Below are 14,031 nucleotides of genomic sequence, written 5' to 3'. Positions count from 1 at the left end.
CCAAAGACCAAAGCTTTCTCAAACCACCAGCAAACTGGGGCACAACTGCAAAGGATGAATGTTTTGAGATTAATGCCTAAACACACCAGGAAAGATTCTCAAAAAGACCCTTGTTGAAGTTATCCTCTTTAACAGCTACTTCACAGCATATGCCAAAGCATTGCAGAGATTTCCACTATCCCATCAGTGCAAAATTAAAATGTTTAACTTTTGGAGGGAGGGTTGTGGGTTTGGGGGCTTTTTTTTCATTCTGGGAACTGCAAAACAGAAGAAAATTAATGTTATTCTTTACTGTTTCTTTATGACAAAGCATGCCTTGATGTTAGCTTATACACCAGAAATCAAGCTCTGGTTTCCTTCTTTTTTGGAGGATATGAATGGAGAGGTTACATAAGGGTGTAACAAGAGCTGTTACTTCCTTTCCCAGCTGAAGAGAAAAAGCTGTAGATCAAGTTACAGACTCCAGGGCTGGTCATTGCTACTTCAATCTTCCTAAAAATTTTGCCAGTAGTCCCACAACAAACAGAAGAGGCTACTTAGAAGGCTCTGAGAATTTAACGGACTAACTACATAGCTATAAGGGAGGGAAAAACCCTTTACTTTTGTCTTTCATCAAACTCAGGAAATTCCCCAAGCTTGATGCATACAGTCATTCAAGTCACCACTTTCCATTTCAGTTTGCTGTTCATTAGTACAGTAAAAAAAGATGAATGAAATATAGGGTATGATTTATAGGACAGCCTGGTACATGAGCTGTGCTAAATAAGCTCGGCAGCCTGAAAGGGCACTGAACTTTGGTGGGTATGTCAGCATTTGTCCCAGCTCTGACCACACAAGGCAAATGAAAGGAGGAATCAGTGTCCAGCCTGGCCTACACCAGAGCTAAGCTCTTCTCCAAACCGTCCCACTGGCACTTTCTTCACCTTCCTCTCCAATTCTCAAGCCACTGCTACTACTGCTGCCGAAGGAAGATGAGATCAGACTCCAACATGAGGAATTTCTGTTCCCACAGAGCTCAGGGAAACCAGATGATCTCAGAGAATCATGTGAAGCAAGTCCCTGACACTTCCATGAGGCAGAGTATCTCCACTATGTTGCCAGCAGTTTCTTAAGAGTGCACAGTGGGAAAAAATTAATGGCTTTGCTTATGTTTCCAATTGCTCTCTCCCACTTCCTCTCCTCATTTGCCAGACTTATTTTCCCTTCCCCCAGAAGCACGAGTAGGCTTGCAATGTACATTTGCCCTTCTAAAGGCAATCGCATCAAGTCTTGCACAACGCCTGAAAGGGCTAACACAACAGAGCTAAACTACTGGCCCCGGCATCATTCCCTCACAGAGTTCCTCTCCACAGGTGTAATTTAACAAGGTCTCCTACCAAAAAAAAAAAAAAAAAAAAAAAAAAAAAAAAAAAGGAAAGTAAAAAGGCAAGCTTCTCTGATTTAAGATGCTTTCATGAGTCCTTTCACCCTCACTTGATCTGTCCGTGGTGTAAGGAGCCAGAAGCCTTTTAGGTATCCAACACCACAGAGGTGTTTCAGAAACATCCTAAGGATATGGAGGAACTTGTGGCAACCAGTTAACATGCCGGTAACTGCTGCAAGCCAACATAAGCAGTGACCACTTTATGTTACTTTGGGAAGAATGGGAATGCTCCAACCCTTACACCTTCTCACAAAGTTAAGCCAGAGGCAGCACATTTCGTGTAAGCACTAAATTGAAGACATTCTTAAACTCAGGCCTGGGACAACTGGAAATAAAAGCACATGATGAGAAGAATGTAGTTACCTTTCAGATGTTTAAAAGCAGCCAAGGACTGAACTTTACTTTAACAGATGGGGTGGACCATTTCTGTTCTCTAGCACTGCAGACTTTGGGGGAAAGCCTTGTTTTTGACACAGGGCTTGACAAAGTGATGATTCATCCAGGGAAGGATGGGCAGCTTGTTGCCAGCCTTAATTCACAATTAACAATAGGACAGACGGATATGGAAGGCTCATGAATCGACACAAAAATCACAAAGTCAGGAGTTTTACCTGACCTTTACACCAGTGGTCATTTCCAATCTGGATATATTTTAAACAGTTTCTCTGACATAAATTTTAAGAGTAGGTAGCTTTTATTTTGTTACTATTACATTTGTCGCTTAGAACAGTGGTCCTGACTAAATACATAGCAACTGACTTAATGACATGGTCTGAAATTTCCAAGCTTTCAATTACTGGAAAAAGCAAACAGCACCCGTGAGTTCACACGGCCGTGTGAGCACAGAAGGACCGTGGGCAAGGCAAGAGAGCACTGGACCACTCGGTGCCTGCACCGCCAGCCCCACTCCCTGGGCTCTGCTGGGAAGGCCATTGTTTCCAGCGGGGACCCGGCCACTCCGAGGAACAAAGGGATGCCCTTCCCAAAGCAGAGCGGCAGCAGATGTCCCACACCGAGTCCCCCACAGCGTCCATGGGCGCACACAGGCGGTCTCTTCCTTGGGAGGGCACACCGCCCGTCCCCTCGGGGAAGTTCTCTGGGACAATGACCCTGCCCCGGAAAGCTCTTCCTCAAGCCTCCTCTCCAAGCGTTACCCGACAGCAGAATCCATCATCCTGCTGCAAGTTACCAGCGCTCTTCCCACGGCTCCCCCGAGCCCCAGAGCCGAGCCCGCTCTTTTGAATTCAGCAGAGCCGCGCAACGCAGGGTAATTATTTTAGACAAGAAGAAACAGATGCCACGCTCCCTTCCCAGAAACAGCACACACACACACACACTCTCATATCTGAGATGATCCCCGGACCGTCCCCTGTGTGTGCGCGCCGTGTCCATGGCTGAAGGCAGCTGTCCCAGCCCCGCTGCCATCCAGCACAGCCTCACGCACACCCGCACACGGAGCGTCCCGAAGCCGCAGTTTCGCGCGGGGAAGCGGAGCCCGGGAGGCGCCGGGGCCCCCGCACCAGCCCCGCCGCTCCCTCCTCACAGGGCAGCCGGCGCCGAGCCGCCCCAGCCCCCGGCTGCACCGCCGACCCGTCCTGCATCCCTTTCCCCATCCCTTTCCCCATCCCCGCGGCGCGTCCCGCCCGGGCTGCCGGAGCTCCCGCGAAACAAAGCGGAGAGCGGGGGTCGCTGTACCTCTGCCGCCGATGGGCGCTGCCGCCGTCCCGCCCCGAGCCGCCGGCGGACGCTGCCCTGCCCAGGAGCCGGCGGAGCGGAGCCGAGCGGAGCCAGCGGGGCTCAGCCCCGGCCCCTCCCCGCCCGCCCGACAGGGGCGGAGGCGCCGCCGCCCGCCCGCCCCGGGCCCGCAGCGCCGCCCGGCGGGCACCGCTCCCTGCGCGGGTCCGGCTGAGCCCGCTGCTAACCCTGCACCCGCTCCCGGGGCTGCACCCCCAGGCTGCACCGAACCCCGCACTGCACCGACCCCCCGAGCCGCCGCCCTCCCCACCTGGTCCCCCGCCCTTCAGAGCCGGCTGCTCTGCAGTTCTCTATCTCTTCCCGACACACCTTAAGCCGCCCAAAACGGAGCGAAAAGAGAAATTGGCCTGTTTTGGTGTGAAACCCAGCATCTCCCACTCGGGTCTCCGCAAGAATGTTTTCGGTAGCTGCTCAAGTGAGTGTAAGCCTTGGAAAGTATTTACAGCAAGCTTTGACATAACAGAGCTTATCTGCCCAATCCTGCCCCTGAGAAGTGCAGGGGCCACCAACAATGGAGAGCGACTGCCCCATTGCGTGAAAAGAGGAGCAAAAAAGGAAAAATCCCTACAGGGGCGCATTTGGTGTTTCGGGGACTGAGGGCAAGGAACGGAGGTTTCTCCCCACGCCCGTGAAAACTCCCCATTGACAGATGAGACGAGAGTGCAGGTCTGTGTATTACACTGACACACTTCCTGGAGAAACACCCCGTGTGAAGTTTCACTGCTGATGCTCTTCTCCTAAGAAGGCAATTAGCACATTTTGTTACTTGCTCATGTTTGCAAGCAGGCTTTTGCCAAGCTGGGTTGTTTTTAAACAGCAAGAAGCTTCCATTCAACCCCAAACTAAACCTACACTTGCTAGATAACAGTGAGAAGAGGAGCTGAACTGCAGATACACAACCAGAACTCTTCGGCATGTGCAAGAAATCACATTCCAACGCGATCAGAACCTCACAGTAAAGATGCAAAATGAATTCTAAAAGCCTTCCCCATTAAAACATTTCAGATCTTTCAAAGTCAATACTGCATTTTCAGATACACTTCTCCTTGGTAGTCCTTCTGTTTATAGAAAGAGATTGTGTTCTCACACAATTTTTAAATCTGTAACTGTGCAAGAGTTGGAGACAGCTCTCAGATGAATCCCAGGAATTGGAGCCTTGAAGCCCTGTTGATTCACAGACTCATTGCTATTTTATTGTTTTCAGCACAGATGCTTGGCTCCTAAGATTTGTCTTGCCCTTAATTTCTAATAGCAGTGAAAATAATTACTGCTTTCATTAGAAGTGGTTAAAAATCACTTCAACAAAATATTTTTCCTGCTGCATAACCAAGGGCTTGGTCAAAACTCAGTTGTATGGAAACAGTGACAGCCTGATGCAGGTATTCTCAGGAGGGTAATTTAGCTTTGGGGTAGTCTGAAAGAGGCACAGGCAAGAACCATTCCTGAGCAGCACCATGACCCTCTCCTTTCACCTCTTTTTTGCTTCAGGTAAGTGCTTTGCTCATGACTCAACTTACTTTCTGGGAGATAGTTATTGCATTCTTTCCCAAACAACGAATAATAGTAATAACAAAAAAAGCAATTTCCTTTTACTTCAAATCTAGATGAAAACTAAATTCAAGTTTCAGTAAGGAAAGCAACTGCTGTCCAGTCAACACTGTTTATCTACAACATACACAGAACAAAAAGAAACATCCCAGACAGTGACTGCAAGCATTTCACTGAGAACATACACGTTTCAACTTAACACATTAAAATTATCATAAGCCATTCACCATGGCAGTGAAGTACAAAAACTTTTATCTCAGAGGTTAAAATTCTCCATTTGATCCAAAGAGAAGGGTCACAGGGCAATAATGCAGAGCAGCTTTCCTTCCATGGTACTTCAAAAGGGGTAATGCTGGTTACTTCTCAGGTGCATTCTTCATGCCCATTTAATGCTTAGATTCCTGTAAATAGAATTTCCATCCATGACCACTGGTGATATTTGGTAGAATTTATAAAACAAATATTATTATTATTATTGTATAATAACATATCTTCATGAAGTTTCCTTGTCCTCCAGGAAACAAAAATTATCCAGAGTTTTCTCCAGCCTTCCAGCACTCCATTCCCCACCTTGTTTCAGGTTTGTGTGAGATACCTCACCATCCATCCTTATTCTGAGGCAATTTTCCAATTTCACTATAAAATGTGAATTAGCAGCCTGTCACTGTACCTTACATTCTTTGCTTTGTAGAGCAAGCAAAGGAAGAAACATAGGTCCCAAAACCTCTGTTCTTTCCCTAAAGCATATTAGTGCAATGCAAAGAGTATCCAGTTCAATCTAGAATATTTTTTATTTTACTACATCTACTGGACTACAGAACTACCACTGAAACAATCTGCAGTAAAAAATAATAATTTTTAAAAATCTAAAATAGACTAAAAAACATGCCTGGTCACAGATGATCAGTTAGACACCAAGAACTATTTTCTGTAAGATATGGCTCATTTCTCAAAGCCAAGTTGTAATCCTGGGCCATATAAGAGCTCAGGGATAATCAGTATTCAGCACATATTCAGGTCTCTCTCAAATACAAGGTATAACCTGGAGGATATTTAAGGGAAATTTCCAACTACTGAATCATTGAATATGCTTTCTTTAGCACACAGATGTCACCCTGAAGGGGCATAGGCAGAGGTTTTGTTCACCAACAGCCCACAGCCATTTCAGAGAAGAAAATGGGAATGTGTCTGCATCCCTTTTTTGTAGGTCCTGCATCACAATTTACCAAAAGCTGTCAGAGACATCCATGTAGATCAGGAGCAGTTTTCCACAGGGTGAATTAAAATTTCTTGATTGCAGCCCTAAAGTCTACAGCTTCTCAAGGCAAGAAGCTGGGTACCAAACCCACTGTGAAACTGGCTGTTGCTGAGACTGAAAGGGCCAAACTGGAGATTTTGGGTATGGTTTAGCCTGACAAACCAGGCATCAAACACACAACAGCCCTTGGAGTGGCCTCTGACAGTCGCTGGCAATGAGAAGAGCACTGGCCAGTGGCTGGAAGCGCCTCCTAGCCAACCTTGTCAGGAAGAGAAGCAAGGGAGAGCTGGTCCAGCCACATCAGAGAACAAAACTCCTGTGAACCACAATTTGCACAGCCTGTCAGGATTTGCAGCAAGGCAGGAGAGGAATCTAGTCCCAGATCATGGTGCTAGGATAAGGATAGCACACCAGAAATACAGAGACACCTGATAGTATCAATTAAAACTGGATGGGAGGTTTCTCAAATGCATTAGAGTTGGTTGAACCATGTATTTAAATATTATAAAATTATTAACAATTTATTAATTAATAATTCTTAACAAATAATTAACAAATCAGTACTTAAGACAGGTATTATTATTTGTAACTTAAAATTAGTTTGCAATTGCTAAAAAGAAAAGAAAAATATATCAACCCTTGTTTTTTCTTAATCTTTCTTTCATACAGAAGGGTATTTACTGATTGACATGATTTTATTATTTCATGTTTCTTTGGAGATACAATTTTCATATATTGAGAGATTAATTAGACAAGATCTATTTTTTCCTATTCATAAATGAAGAAATGGAGTCAGCAAGACTAACTCAAGCAAAAAACACCCATAAATACAGCATTTCCTTGATAGAGTGGAAAACAGTTTAGATGTCCATGTTTCTAATCCCATTCTTAGCCACAAGAGCATGCTTAGCCATTTTTCCTGTACTCAGTAGAGAAAATTCTGCATGTTCATAAAATGTGGCAGCTATACCTCTGTTGTAAGTGTACCAGGAGTTGTGGGAATATATTTTACAGTAGTTAGAATACTTTTCTACTTCAGGCAAAAAAAACCCCAGAACTCATAAAACAATAGAAAATTTTACCCTACGGCTGAGCAGGAGATTTAACAGTAACAGTCTCTGGCTTCTTTGTCACAGAAAATGTCCACAGGTTTGAGCTCTGGCTGTATACAAGTGAATGATTCAACAAATAAGCTGCCAATTGGTCCAGAGAATTCCAGGTTTTAGACTAAAAAACCCAGAAAGCACAGCTGATCCTTCACCCAGCTGTGGCAAATTAAACTGCACACAATTAGGAGAACAGCAGTGGCTCTGTACAGCCACTCACTGAAATGCTCCTCAGGTGCTTTGGAAACCATCAGTTCATTCAGTGCTGAGAGAGATCATCTGCCTTCCCCGAGATGGATCTTGTACAGGATTTGTATTTCCACCTGTCAAAACACTGTCAGCTTTCCATTTTGCTGTAATGTCTCCTCATTTTGTCAAGGAGGGACTTCGGCTTTTTGTCCAGAGGCAGCAATATGCCTCCAATTACCACAGTATTTTTCTCCTTGCAGCAAAGACCTGCATAAGACAACTTGAAGGTCTAGACCTAGAATTTAAGAGAAGAGGTCACTCCAAGAGAGATTTTACCTTGTGTGTTAGGACTAAGCACAGGATCTGAGACACAGTGTTCACTTAGTAGTTCTGCTTTTCAGTTTAAGTACACCCAGTAAAATTAAGAAAAACACAAAAAAATAAAGACATGAGATATACAATACAAACATATACATGAGATCTCAAAACAAACTTGAGAGCTGCAAGAACATTCTGAACTGCTATCTTGCTAATTCTGCAAACTTGGAACACATTTCAAGAGTTCAAGGAACAGTCTGATCAGAGGTAAGTCTTGAAACTGCAGAGTTCTTCAGTTATATTTCCCCACTCTCCCAAAGGATTTTATCATTGATGTAACAGAAGAGGAGAAAGTCCCATTTTTCCTAATAGAACAAGTTAATCTTTCCTCCTTCTGCAAAAGAAATATTTTTGAGACATAGCTTCATGCCTCCCTTCACAAGTACCCCCTCAAGCAAGTCATAGGAACTGTAATTAGGAAAGGGAAAGGTCCAGTGTCCTGTGAGACCCAGAAGTTCATGCCAAATCACTCAGCACATTAAGTGGCAGGAGAAAAATCTTCAGTTTGAATCCACACAGCACCAGGGAAATGTCTCTTCTTGCAAACAAAATTACCCAGCACAAGGGCATTGAAATGGAACTGTAGGTATATGAAAGCTCTCTTTCAGAATAAACTCAAGGTTTATGCAAGCTTACTTGCAGAATAAATGCAAGTATATTTTATAATTCTACATCTCCCATGACAAAGTTGCTAGTGTCTGGGAGTGACCATCCCTGTGTGGTAGTGTGAAATGATGTGAAATTCTGTTGAGGAGTTATGCTTTATTATTATTTTTCCCACTACTTAAAACTTGTCTGCAATTTCCACTAGAAATTTTTTAATGCATGTGCACTCCTTACATAAAGTAATTGACAGAAGATGGTGTTAGAAAAGGAGTTGCATCACTTTAGCCAACAGAAGTTGAAAAGAGAATGACTTTTTAAGAGGTCTTATCCTAAATACTAACACTGAACAGTGTCCAGGCAGTTTACAAAGAAGATATGATGCATGTGTTTTCTTTAATATATGATCCCCTCACCTGTGCGATTTTCCTAAAGAAGTGTTTAAAAGGGAACTGACTATGCAAGTTTTAAGCTGTGGATCCAAACCCTTTTTGAGTCCAAGCAAAAGTGCAGACAGATGGACAATCCAGCCAGGCTTTTTGCTGGCTGTGCACCAGTCTATAAATGGCAGCAATGATGGAAGCAGTAGGAACAAGAAAGAGAATCACAGCATGGAAAAAATCAATGGCTAAAGAACTTCAAAATTAGATGTTTCTGGAAGTTCCTTCTTACTAATTCTGTAAACCTGAGAGCCTTCCACTTCCCCTGCCAGCTAAAGAAAAGAGATCAACTTATTTAGGGCACATAAGAACAATTATTTCTTCCACCTTAATTGCAAGAAATGCCCATAAAAGGTAACTCAGCTGTGAAGGATGTGACTGCACATGCCAGGCAGATGTTGCCAGCACCAGAGCTCTTCCTCTGTTCCCCAAATGTTAACTCCTCACTGGGGATTATGCATGTCTTATATGCAGGCAAAGAGCAACTTCTTTGTTCTCCCGCTTTATTACAACATGGTGAACTCTTTAGGAGCGCAAATTTTTTGCCAAGAAGCAGCAAATTAATAACATATGTCTGTGGTGTGCTCCTGCTTCCATCACAGGTGAACACAGTGCTTGTAAGAGAAGATATTTACAGCTCTCTTGAAGCAAGAACCAACTGCAGTTCTGCCAAAAAAATAGATGAAACTGCTTCCTCATCAATGCTGCTACAGAGCTGTTCCACTGCCTGTTTGAATCCAAGAATATACTTTATTAAATGTCACCAGATTAAACAGTCTCTCTGTAAAATGTGTAATTTATAGGAGCATTTTCACTGGTTCCCTGATTGTGCATGATTTAGCTATTCTGTGATTGTTATTCTGTGAAATATCTAGATTCTCATTCTCACATTATTATCAAATTTTGTGTGTTTATGGTGTTTGGTCCCATGCATATCCTGTCCTGTAATATGTATTACAAACCATTTGCTTTTATAGATGGCCTCAATAGATGACTACAGCCTGTCTTTTCTTCAAAACATCCACTTTATTTTACATTCACTTATTAACATCTTTATTGTGCAACTAATAAGCCACATTTATCTCCAATAGTGGTTTAACTAAAAAAGCCTTGTTACTTCTCAAAGGGCTGCAGCCAATGAAGTTCCTAAACCATGTTCAGATTTAAGTGCTATTCCTAAACGAACAGTAATTTGAAGCAGAAGAATTGGCCTGAGCCAGGCTTTGAACAGAAAATACTCTCTGTAAAATCCATAATAACTGCTTAACACAGATTACTGCTTTTTGCCTCAAACAGATGCACAAGTTTGAGGCTGACAATCCCACAAAAACCCCGGGTATTGTGCCCACTTCCAATATGAGGTAAAAAATGTGAAGAGAGAAGATAAATTAAAACCATGCCAAGACATTTTGGGGGTATTACCCAGCAGACCACAACAGGTCTGAAGGTCACATTTCACGTGCATATATAGAGATATTTCTAACTGACAGTTACTAAACAATCAGACTGGCTACTTGCTTTAGACAGCCATGAACAAGAATTAATTGAAACCAACTGTAGGACACGCTATCTCCAAAGTAACTAGAGATGTTCAGCTGACTTTGTACTAAATTACCCAACAGCTTCCACACAGAAAAAGCACATTCATGAAAGTGATTTACTGTTTTAATATAACACACACAACTATAAAGAGCTCAACCACGACCCTATGGTTTCTATGATTACTCTCTTTAGGAAAGCACAGCTGAGAGAGAAAAGCAGCTAAAAGCTGCCTGTTCTTCTGCATAATTTGTCCATGAGCTCTGACGTGCCTGCTTAGGGGATGAATTACCTTTTTTGCCTTAAAAAAGTAAAGGCAGTAGGGGTCCTAAGGGAATGAGATAAAAAAATGAACCTTTCCTCCCACACATTACCCATCCCAGTGAGAGTTAGATGTGGTGTACTGAGAGCACAAGGATTGTTCCTGCCATACATTTATAAATATCAGGAAACTGATGAGGAAACAGTGCCTGCTCCTCTTACCCAACTCATTTACTTAATACAAAAATAATAAGAAGAGTCCAGACTGGTCAAAATTCCTTGCTGTGCTGCTCCATACCTAGCAAGGAATATCCTGTGATCTGGTGAAAGGATGGCTAAAACACATTTGTCTCATTGGAAGCATTAGGATTGGTATCTATATCAAGATAGCATAGCAGAAAAGATAGCAAAGTCTCCAAAAGGCTGGAATCTTTACTGCAAACAAAGCTGGTAGACTTCAGTAAAGCTACGTAGGCTATAATGAATGTGTTTGACTGTAGGGAGAAAAATGAATGGCTCGAGTCCAGGAACTGTCTCAGCCTACATACAGAACTAGGTCTGTGGGAGATCCTTATTCAGCACGTTTCCTACAAAAGACATTAATTTACATTTTCTTGTTTAAAGAGCAGATAACTTTTCCATGTGAGAAATTCCAGCAGACAGGGGCTCAGAGGAATGAATGAGCACTGCAGAGACCACTGCACATTTCATACAAACACTCAACAACTGTTGCCACTTTGAGATTTCAAAGCTCACAAAGAAAATTGCCTTTTTTTTTTTCCCCAGAGCAGAAACTAGGATATCAACCCTGATTACCTTAGACAGTGCAATTTGAGAGGAAAGAGGCCTTAATCAAGCTCAGATGCAAGGAAGGATTTCCTTTAAAGGCTACCAATGTTAATGAACAACTAGGTCTTCTTTAAACATCCACACTGTGATATGGGCAAATGTCTGAGTTTATCATGTCCTCAATCTTTTGAACAGCCAGATTTTATTTGCTGAACATTGATCAGGCCAGAAGGAATGAGCTTATCCTGAGTGGCAGTGGCTGGGCTTGAATTCTGGACTTTAGATTGCAAAATGTTCAGGATTTGATGCAATTTTGCCTCGGCCAGCTATGCTGAGTTTTAGGCTGTCATTTTAAACCCAGAGACTAAAGGAAGCTGTCCTGGAGTCTTATTGGAAAACAGAAAGGCACATCCTCACTCTAAAAGGTTTGTGTATCTAAAAGCTAAAAAGAGATGCTGAAGCTTTGTGCCGAAGGTAACAAGTCAAACACAACTGGATGTACTGATTTGCTATTTCTTGTTCATTCTAGGAGAGAGGACTCCAAATTAAAAGCCATACTGCAAGCCAGAAACCAAATATCACATCAGTTTTAAAGAACAAACCCTTCAGAAAACTAATCCTTTCACCTCATTTACAAGGTGAATTTATACAGATTCTTTTTATCCTTTGATTAGTTATTTTATTGTCTTTTGATTATGCCAAGAGTCCACAGCTGTGATATTGTTACAAAAAGCATAGAGGTGTTTAATTTAAAATAAAAAGGCTTTTGTGCAATTTTTTTAATAATGAAACTATTTCTACTAGCATTAGATTTTTATGAAGCCTTTTGAACTTATGCTTTTCATATCTACTGGTTTAGCTGAAACAGTGAAATATCTCCTGCAAATTTATAATAGCCCTGCATAATTATCAGTCTTCTAGAGGAAGAGTTTTCAAACACTTACTCACTGACCTGTTCAGTGTCCTGTTGCACAACAGCCCCTCATGAACGTGTTAATCATGGACATACCACTCTTGAGACATTCAATGTGTTACACTGGAGCTTCCCACTCCCTCCCTCAGGGCAGAAACCCTTCTTACCGCACCAGCTCACTCAGCATCTGCATTATTCACTTTTGCAGTTAATACTGCAGTTTAATCTTTGAAGCTTTTCAAAAAGGGCAGCAACAGAAAAGGGGTATGAAACAACAATTTATATGTCCAGCAATCTGCAGAAACAAAACCCTATCCTCTGCAAGCAAGATTCAACTAACAAGGGGGCAAGTGCACTCTTACTTGCTAGTAAGACTCAAGATAATTCTGTAGCCTGCCATTCTTGCTTTTTCAGTCCTCACTCCAAACAAACTTTTAAGAAATTTGGTAGAATTCTCACTCGGAGAATAAACTGCTTTCTGCAAATCATGCACTTACCCTGGAGCTTTGCAGGTATCAGGCAATGAAGGACATCACCTTTTGGCTTGATCCTGCAGCTGCATTAACACTTCCTCAGGAAAGCTGGGGGTTTTTTCTGATGCTCCTCTTGTCTGCCACCACTTCAAATACAACACATCACAAAGCTCAGATTCCAAGCTATTTACAGAAAGACGTGATGGAAACCTCATTGTTACCATAATCATCCCTTGTCCATCTTACATAGATATTTTAAAACAAACACACGTTTCAGGGCATTCTGTTTAGACTTATTTTATCTCTGTACTTCAGAAAAAGCATGTAGCAAGGTCAGCTTCCTGAAGCCCAAGCACAGTGCAGGATCAGACACTGCTTCATACAGGGTTAAATTCACCAGCACACTGTTATCCAACAAAAGAACACCCAGTTATCACTGAAATTGCATATTTTTCCTTTAGGACACACAGCTCCTCTGTCTTCTTTAGCAGAAGAGCATGACACAGCTGAGAAAACTGCTCCCCTCAACTTGTATTTTCCTATAATATTCAAAGAAATAAAGCTGAAGATAAAAAAAAAGAAACAAAAGGACGAGCAACCCCTTTTCCAGGCTCCAGCTAAACTTGTAAACTTAGGAGAACACTAGCTACAGCAGCTGGAACTGTGGCTGGGAGCCCCAGACTGACTCTTAAACCACCTTTGAGGGGGCCAAGAGCACAGTCAGGGTGGAATGGAGCATAACAAGGACTCCTCCATGAGGTGAAGTCATCTTTTAGTCCTCACTGCAAGTATTCCCTTAGAGTTGGTGTTTTGAGACATATTCACCAATTTAATTTAATATTACAACAGTTTGTAATTTTAACTAAGGACACCATACCTACTTACAGTCTTGCCTTTTATTTTTTTATTTTTTTTTAAGTGACGCTGATGACAGATCTTAGATATCGCATTTTTTCAGTTCAGGCATTTAAAAAGTAAACCCCCAAAACAAGTTTGTTTGGTTTTGTTTGTTAAAAAAGAAAAATCTTGCTCATTTGCTTGTTCTTTTCCAGTATCTGTGTTAAGAAATCTTGAGCAGCGTTTCCTTCCCCTGCCCCTTCCCTTGTTAATCACTTAGCTATAGCTGCTTTCTAACACAACAGTAATGTATGGTAACTCATTTTATTGGCACAAAGGATGTGCTAAACATTGTCTTGTTCTCTTCCTTCAGTGTATGCTTCCTAGGAAATGGAAAAAGCATTACATATTCCCACTCTGCAGGATGCCAAACACAGACATCTCCTGAGCAAACAGAATAACGCATTCTGTGTAGTAACTATAAAGGCAAGAATGAGATTACAAGAAAACATCCTCTAC

At 42.4% G+C, this 14,031-nt stretch overlaps 1 protein-coding gene across 4 annotated transcripts in view; it reads right to left on the bottom strand.

The window, feature by feature from the left end:
* Positions 1–14,031, bottom strand: part of MYO1B (myosin IB) — a 184,672-nt gene that overhangs the window by 108,623 nt on the left and 62,018 nt on the right. For 3 of the 4 annotated variants that reach the window (XM_083865157.1, XM_083865154.1, XM_083865156.1), the window contains exon 1: positions 3,119–3,192. The exons of the other annotated variant lie outside the window; for it this stretch is intronic. The gene's annotated coding sequence lies outside the window, so the exon portion shown is untranslated. Of the gene's footprint in view, positions 1–3,118; positions 3,193–14,031 lie in introns of those variants that run through there. 4 annotated transcript variants of the gene reach the window in all.

The sequence above is a fragment of the Zosterops lateralis genome (genome assembly GCF_965231275.1).
Source record: "Zosterops lateralis genome assembly, chromosome: 7".
Classification (NCBI taxonomy): domain Eukaryota; kingdom Metazoa; phylum Chordata; class Aves; order Passeriformes; family Zosteropidae; genus Zosterops; species Zosterops lateralis.
The sequence above is the reverse complement of the archived record's forward strand: the minus strand, read 5'-3'. Positions and strand labels throughout refer to the sequence as shown.